The sequence below is a fragment of the Nomascus leucogenys genome, chromosome 4, assembly GCF_006542625.1.
Source record: "Nomascus leucogenys isolate Asia chromosome 4, Asia_NLE_v1, whole genome shotgun sequence".
Taxonomy (NCBI): Eukaryota; Metazoa; Chordata; class Mammalia; order Primates; family Hylobatidae; genus Nomascus; species Nomascus leucogenys.
In genome coordinates, this window is record NC_044384.1 from 75605358 (window position 1) to 75613164 (window position 7807).

The following is a 7807-nucleotide window of genomic DNA, read 5'->3' on the forward strand; positions in this document are numbered from 1 at the left end:
CTGTAATCCCAGCTACTCAGGAGGCTGAGGCAGGAGAATCACTTGAACCTGGGAGGCAGAGGTTGAAGTGAGCTGAGATCGCGCCACTGCACTCTAGCCTGGGCAACAGAGGGAGACTCCGTCTAAAGAAAAAGAAAGAAAGAAAGAAATTGGGGAAATGTAATTGGTTGGCTAAAAGACTTTCTGCATGATTTATACTTACCTACACCCTACCCCCTCCTAAAAATAAATTCACATAGCAATTGTCTATTAATTTATTGCTTATCTATCTTCTTAACTGTATACCTTTCTCATTATATCTATATAATTTGAGTACCTATGCTACACCTAAAGCAACACTTGGCATTTTGCTTGCATTATTTCCTATTTTCTTTTTCAAAAAAAAACCTGTGATGTAGGTGTAATTATACCGAAACTGAGAGGAGACAAATTTCTCAAATTATCATAGTCAGTAAGTCACAGCAACACATTTTAATCATATGTCAGACTAATGCTAACCACCTATTTTTTGTAGCAATTGAAATATATTAACCAAAGTGAATTAATTGAATTGACGTGAATAATCTTTGTTTTATCATTGTTTTTATTTCTGTTTCTAAAAATATACATGCTCTTTTTTTTTTTTTTTTTTTGAGATGGAGTCTCGCTGTGTCCCCCAGGCTGGAGTGCAGTGGCGCGATCTCTGCTCACTGCAAGCTCCGTCTCCCGGGTTCATGCCATTCTCCTGCCTCAGCCTCCCGAGTAGCTGGGACTACAGGCACCCGCCAACACGCCCTGCTAATTTTTTGTATTTTTAGTAGAAACGGGGTTTCACCGTGTTAGCCAAGATGGTCTCGATCTCCTGACCTCGTGATCCGCCCGTCTCGGCCTCCCAAAGTGCTGGGATTACAGGCGTGAGCCACCGCGCCCAGCCACATGCTCTTAACTAAATATAGAAGGCAGCAGGAGAGAGAGCTCTATTTTTGTTCTGATAAAGGCATATTGAGTCTTATAAAGATATAATACATTTAAATTAAAAGTATATGTAACTAACCTTTACAATGAAAACTGAATTTATAAAACCATAGTGGTTATATATATTTATTATATGAATGACATGAAAGCATATGTCAGACAATTAGCTGATTGTAGTTACTCACATTTAAAATTTTATCTTTTATATTTGTATGTATACGTAGTATATATACACATACACATAGGAAATAATAAAATACATTATATATTATACATATTACTTATACAAGCATTTGTGTTTAAAAAATACATACAAAATAATAATATAATTTATTTATTTACAGCATCAGATAAACCTATGAAATCTCCTAACTGCCCTATTTAAGCAAGACATGGGAAATTTATTCTCTGAGTCTCGGACCTGAGTGATTCCACTTTCTCTCTCTCCACAGTGTTCATGAGGAGACTTCAGAAGAGGCCTGAGATTTCTGCACTTTAAAGGGTATCACGCCATCATCTTTGGGGGCCAGGACCCCTGCCTCCCAATCTTTGCCAGTTATCTGGCTATATCATAATACATTCATGGATTAACCACACAGTTAACAGTACAGCTGATTTTAGATCTTTTTGTAATTTGCTCCTTTTATATTCAAAATAAATACTCAAAAGAAGGCTTAACGTTTATTTTAAAACTTCCTTTCAGTCACCATCAGTGTCCCTCATGGGGCTATCAACTTCCTATAGACACTGGCATTTAGAAAAAGACTGAAATTTTTGACCGCGAAAATGTTTCATACATATTTTCTTATGAAATTGAGTCATAACTCACATCGAAAAGAAATTTAAAGACAATATAGTGAAGATCCTAATATTTTAAATTGGAAGCTTTAGGTAGGGAAAATAATTTTATTTATTATAAATTTATTGCCACAATTTCAGAGCCTGTTATTGGTCTATTCAGAGATTCAACTTCTTCCTGGTTTAGCCTTGGGAGGGTGTATGTGTCGAGGAATTTATCCATTTCTTCTAGATTTTCTAGTTTATTTGCATAGAGGTGTTTGTAGTATTCTCTGATGGTAGTTTGTATTTCTGTGGGATCGGTGGTGATATCCCCTTTTTCATTTTTTATTGCGTCTATTTGATTCTTCTCTCGTTTCTTCTTTATTAGTCTTGCTAGCGGTCTATCAATTTTGTTGATCTTTTCAAAAAAACCACCTCCTGGATTCATTAATCTTTTGAAGGGTTTTTTGTGTCTCTATTTCCTTCAGTTCTGCTCTGATTTTAGTTATTTCTTGCCTTCTGCTCGCTTTTGAATGTGTTTGCTCTTGCTTTTCTAGTTCTTTTAATTGTGATGTTAGGGTGTCAATTTTGGATCTTTCCTGCTTTCTCTTGTGGGCATTTAGGGCTATAAATTTCCCTCTACACACTGCTTTGGATGTGTCCCAGAGATTCTGGTATGTTGTATCTTTGTTCTCGTTGGTTTCAAAGAACATCTTTATTTCTGCCTTCATTTCGTTATGTACCCAGTAGACATTCAGGAGCAGGTTGTTCAGTTTCCATGTAGTTGAGTGGTTTTGAGTGAGTTTCTTAATCCTGAGTTCTAGTTTGATTGCACTGTGGTCTGAGAGACAGTTTGTTATAATTTCTGTTATTTTACATTTGTTGAGGAGAGCTTTACTTCCAACTATGTGGTCAATTTTGGAATAGGTGTGGTGTGGTGCTGAAAAGAATGTACATTATGTTGTTTTGGGGTGGAGAGTTCTGTAGATGTCTATTAGGTCAGCTTGGTGCAGAGCTGAGTTCAGTTCCTGGGTATCCTTGTTAACTTTCTGTCTCGTTGATCTGTCTAATGTTGACAGTGGGGTGTTAAAGTCTCCCATTATTATTGTGTGGGAGTCTAAGTCTCTTCATAGGTCACTCAGGACTTGCTTTCTGAATCTAGGTGCTCCTGTATTGGGTGCATGTATATTTAGGAAAGTTAGCTCTTCTCGTTGAATTGATCCCTTTACCATGATGTAATGGCCTTCTTTGTCTCTTTTGATCTTTGTTGGTTTAAAGTCTGTTTAATCAGAGACTAGGATTGCAACCCTTGCCTTTTTTTGTTTTCTTTTTGCTTGGTAGATCTTCCTCCATCCTTTTATTTTGAGCCTATGTGTGTCTTTGCACGTGAGATGGATTTCCTGAATACAGCACACTGATGGGCCTTGACTCTTTATCCAATTTGCCAGTCTGTGTCTTTTGATTGGAGCATTTAGTCCATTTACATTTAAAGTTAATATTGTTATGTGTGAATTTGATCCTGTCATTATTATGTTAGTTGGTTATTTTGCTTGTTAGTTGATGCAGTTTCTTCCTAGCCTTGATGATCTTTACAATTTGACATTCTTTTGCAGTGGCTGGTACTGGTTGTTCCTTTCCATGTTTAATGCTTCCTTCAGGAGCTCTTTTAGGGCAGGCCTGGTGGTGACAAAATCTCTCAGCATTTGCTTGTCTGTAAAGGATTTTATTTCTCCTTCACTTATGAAACTTAGTTTGGCCAGATATGAAATTCCGGGTTGAAAATTTTCTTTAAGAATGTTGAATATCGGCCCCCACTCTCTTCTGACTTGTAGAGTTTCTGCTGAGAGATCAGCTGTTAGTCTGATGGGCTTCCCTTTGTGGGTAACCCGACCTTTCTCTCTGGCTGCTCTTAACATTTTTTCCTTCATTTCAACTTTGGTGATTCTGACAATTACGTGTCTTGGAGTTGCTCTTCTCAAGGAGTACCTTTGTGGCATTCTCTGTATTTCCTGAATCTGAATGTTGACCTGCCTTGCTAGATTGGGGAAGTTCTCCTGGATAATATCCTGCGGAGTGTTTTCCAAATTGGTTCCATTCTCCCCATCACTTTCAGGTACACCAATCAGACGTAGATTTAGTCTTTTCACATAGTCCCATATTTCTTGGAGGCTTTGTTCGTTTCTTCTTATTCTTTTTTCTCTAAACTTCCCTTCTCGCTTCATTTCATTCATTTCATCTTCCATCACTGATACCCTTTCTTCCAGTTGATTGCATCGGCTCTTGAGGCTTCTGCATTCTTCACGTAGTTCTCGAGCCTTGGCTTTCAGCTCCATCAGCTCCTTTAAGTACTTCTCTGTATTGGTTATTCTAGTTATACATTCGTCTAAATTTTTTTCAAAGTTTTTAACTTCTTTGCCTTTGGTTTGAATTTCCTCTTGTAGCTCGGAGTAGTTTGATCATCTGAAGCCTTCTTCTCTCAACTCACCAAAGTCTTTCTCCGTCCAGCTTTGTCCCATTGCTGGTCAGGAACCGCGTTCCTTTGGAGGAGGAGAGGCGCTCTGCTTTTTAGAATTTCCAGTTTTTCTGCTCTGTTTTTTCCCCATCTTTGTGGTTTTATCTACTTTTGGTCTTTGATGATGGTGATGTACAGATGGGTTTTTGATGTGGATGTCCTTTCTGTTTGTTAGTTTTCCTCCTACCAGACAGGACCCTCAGCTGCAGGTCTGTTGGAGTTTGCTAGAGGTCCACTCCAGACCCTGTTTTCCTGAGTCTCAGCAGTGGAGGCTGCAGAACAGCAGATTTTCGTGAACTGCGAATGCTGCTGCCAGATCGTTCCTCTGGAAGTTTTGTCTCAGAGGAGTACCCGGCTGTGTGAGGTGTCAGTCTGCCCCTACTTGGGGGTGCCTCCCAGTTAGGCTGCTCGGGGGTCAGGGACCCACTTGAGGAGGCAGCCTGCCCGTTCTCAGATCTCCAGCTGCGTGCTGGGAGAACCACTACTCTCTTCAAAGCTGTCAGACAGGGACATTTAAGTCTACAGAGGTTACTGCTGTCTTTTTGTTTGTCTGTGTCCTGCCCCCAGAGGTGGAACCTACAGAGGCAGGTAGGCCTCTTTGAGCTGTGGTGGGCTCTACCCATTTTGAGCTTCCCAGCTGCTTTGTTTACCTAAGCAAGCCTGAGCAATGGCGGGTGCCCCTCCCCCAGCCTCGCTGCCACCTTGCAGTTTGACCTCAGACTGCTGTGCTAGCAATCAGCGAGACTCCGTGGGCGTAGGACCCTCCAAGCCAGGTGCGGAATATAATCTCCTGGTGTGCCGTTTTTTAAGCCCGTCGGAAAAGCGCAGTATTAGGGTGGGAGTGACCTGATTTTCCAGGTGCCATCTGTCACCCCTTTCTTTGACTAGGAAAGGGGACTCCCTGACCTCTTGGACTTCCCAAGTGAGGCAATGCCTCGCCCTGCTTCAGCTCATACATGGTGCGCTGTACCTGCTGTCCTGCGCCCACTGTCTGGCACTCCCTAGTGAGATGAACCTGGTACCTCAGATGCAAATGCAGAAATCACCCATCTTCTGCATCTGCGTCGCTCACGCTGGGAGCTGTAGACCGGAGCTGTTCCTATTCGGCCATCTTGGCTCCCTCCAATTATTGATAAAATATTCATATAATTAAAGTTCTTAAGTGAACACCTGAGAGTCACAGGCTATAATAATAATTGATAGGAAAATAATTTGAAAATATTCTAGTTTTGTTTAATATGTCAATTCTCATAGATAACACAGGTAAACTGTTAAAGTTAAATAAAATTTATGTAAATGAGATAAATGTTTACAAATAAACTTTTCATGTAATTTAAAATTGCAAAGTTATGTTATATTAAATTAAGTAATAAATATTCACTAAATAACTGGGTCATTTGCAAATTTTAAAAAATCAAACTGATTGTTGAACAAAATACATTTGTTCACGGTTTCTTAAATTATATAGAAATAGTAAATATACTAGAGTCTATCAGTACATACAAAAATTATGCTATAGGAAAACATGCTTCAAAATATATAAAATGGCTTCCATTCCATAAAACACTGATAAATGACAGATGGTTTAACACTGCTTGGTAGAAATTAGGTTACTAAGAGCTAAAATTCTAATTAATGTGTATATAATTCTGGGCCAGAAACAGTGACACATGCCTGTAATCCGAACACTTTGGGAGGCCAACTCCTGAGGTCAGGAGTTAGAGACCAGCCTGGCCAACATGGAAAAACCCCATTGTTACTAAAAATACTAAAATTAGCTGGGCGTGGTGGCACATGCCTGTGATCCCAGCTACTCAGGAGGCTGAGACAGGAGAATCACTTGAACTTGGTAGGCAGAGGCTGCTGCGAGTCAAGATCGCATCACCGCACTCCAGTCTGGGTAACAGAGCGAGACTCTGTCTCAAAAAACATAAAATAAAATTAAAAAATAAAATAACAACAATCAAAATCAATATAATTCTGTATAGAAAATGTATTAAAAACAAGATTTTTTGATAGAAAACTATTTACAAACCTAAAAAATGTTCTTTTAAAAATAATATTGTGTAATTCAGAGGTTGTTTAAAGATTATTTCAACAAATAGATTTAGGAAGAAAATTAAAACAAGATAAAAAAACTAGTAAATAGATGAGAGAGACGTGACAAAAGTTATGGGTATGAAAATGTATTTTTGGCAAAGAAAGTTAAAAAATTTTGTAGAAAAAAAATCTTGTGTGATAATTTTTGTGCTAAAGTAAAATGCTTATTTTAAAAGGAGCAAACATAGGACAAAATTAAACTTCTAAACATGTCAACAATGGTCTGAATAAATCATGAAAACAATTTTAAAGAGGAATTTATAAAAGAAATTTTGTCTGTAATCAAGTTCTCTATAACTAAATGTATAAGCATATTTCTAAGTTATTTAGTATTAAAATAAGCTAATATAAAACTAAATCTTTGTCCCTTATGGTAAAACAATATGGTTTTATTGAAATGTTGGTTTGCTTTTAATAAAATTGCAAAAGTTTTGATTTTTAATTTTGAAATCTGTTTCTGTAACAGTCATCTTCTAAACTGCAAATGATTTCTGCCAAATTTCTTTCTGAGATCCAATTAATTTTCCTTATTTCTGATTGGAAATGCTGTATTTTTTTATTTAAAATGATAATGTTACTTCTATAGGTAGATTTTTCCTCTTAAAGTATTTTAGATTCATATTTCAGAAGTTTAATTTTTGCTATATCTCACTGCATGTGATTTTCAGGTTATTATTGCCTTCAGTTTTCCTTCTTTCTCCTTCTGAGAAGGTAATTTGTTCAGTTGTCTGTCTTTTCCACATCTGCATTCTGACCAGAAGACAATTTGAGGTTTTTCTGCAGTACATGAGCATCTGCAGGCTTTATGGTTTTATATTAGTTCTTGGGTTCCATAATCTCAAAGCCAAACTTCCTGAAGAAGTCAATTGCCATCTCATTGCTGATCTGGACATGCAGATAGATGTCAAAAGTGCTATCTTTTTCACATGTTTAAGACATGATTTAACATTGTAGTTCCTATTCCTAGCCTTTGGTAAGGTGTCAGATATCCAAGTGTGATGATGTAAAGTCTTTTCTGATTCTGTGAATGAGCCACCCTAGAGTACACTGCACCTACAGGAACATCACTGGAACAGGCAAGTTTTGATCGTTTACCACCTCCATCACATCCTTGTAGAACTTACCATTGTAGCTGACTGAAAAGATAACCTGATTCAGTCTCTTCAACTGTTTAATATTGTGTGGTGTCCCATCTGCCAGCTCCATCCAGCTACCTTTCATCTTCCCCACCTGCTGAGGCTTTTGTTATCACCAATAGCAACTCAGTCATAGTTGCTACCCTCAGCTCAAGACACTCAACCCCACAAGATGGCCTCCTTGCCTGGGCGGGGAGCTGAGCAGGTGACAGAGGCAGTGCGTCCCTAAGTCTCCTGAGGGGGTGAGAGTGTCTCGCACCACTGCGCTGGTGCCACTGCTTCTCCACACATGCAAATGGATCTCTTGGCTCTAAAATGAAGATTT

The 7807-nt window shown here is 38.5% G+C and overlaps 1 pseudogene; it reads right to left on the reverse strand.

Moving 5' to 3' along the window:
* Positions 1-7066: 7066 nt before the first annotated feature.
* LOC100599183 lies at positions 7067-7567 on the reverse strand (annotated as a pseudogene).
* Positions 7568-7807: the final 240 nt, after the last annotated feature.